This window comes from Penaeus monodon, chromosome 27 (assembly GCF_015228065.2).
Source record: "Penaeus monodon isolate SGIC_2016 chromosome 27, NSTDA_Pmon_1, whole genome shotgun sequence".
Taxonomy (NCBI): domain Eukaryota; kingdom Metazoa; phylum Arthropoda; class Malacostraca; order Decapoda; family Penaeidae; genus Penaeus; species Penaeus monodon.
In genome coordinates this window covers 12,050,360-12,051,070 of record NC_051412.1, presented here as the reverse complement: position 1 = coordinate 12,051,070, position 711 = coordinate 12,050,360, and the positions used below count along the sequence as shown (strand labels likewise).

General features: G+C 40.8%; 1 protein-coding gene across 1 annotated transcript in view; it reads left to right on the top strand.

The window, feature by feature from the left end:
• LOC119590580 (ephrin type-B receptor 1-like) overlaps nucleotides 1-684 on the top strand; it is a gene marked incomplete at its 5' end in the record, with an annotated part of 34,373 nt that extends 33,689 nt beyond the window's left edge. Inside the window, 1 exon segment of the mRNA XM_037939255.1 lies at nucleotides 1-684.
• Nucleotides 685-711: the final 27 nt, after the last annotated feature.

Here is a 711-nt window from a genome sequence, read left to right as displayed (position 1 = left end):
TTTTTGTAAGCTTCAAATAGTAACAGTTATTCTATTTGCATTAGAATGACGTCCTACGACTCCTCTCAAGCTAACAAGTTGGTATGACTCGTAGAGACCCCATATGCAACAGCTGTAAATTGTAGCTTTTTCCTAGTCATATATATTATCCCTCCCTCCAGCCGCAGGGAGGTGGAGGGCAGCCAGAGCTTGGTTTGATGACTCAGACAAAATCTCTTCTGAATCAAAATAAAATCACATCACGCCTGAGGAACCAATGTTGCTGTGATTTAATCTAGCCAGATCACTGTGATTCCTCATGATTTTTTTAATGTAGAGGAAACCCGAATGCCGAGTCTGGACTTTGCGTCTGTCGACATTATGCGAGTTTTACTCAATGCAGAGCCATTTTTGGATCTTGACTGCATCATATACCTAACCTGCCTGGCCTCCATAGGGAATGTAGGCCCCAGGAGCTTCATGTGTCACATTTGGCTTTACACTGTAGGTTTACAATTTTATTTTCAAGTGATTACAATGCGATCCCAAGAACTCTTCATGAGAAATCCTGGAGCTTTCTTTCTCTCCTCCTCGGCATATTCTGCTGACATGTTTGTATTATGTTTATTCCTAACCTTCAGAGCAGTTGTATGTGCAAGTTCTTTGTGTTCAAGAAACAATAAAGTTTGACAGAAATACGGGAAAGTTTTGTGGTTTATATCCTTCACCTGA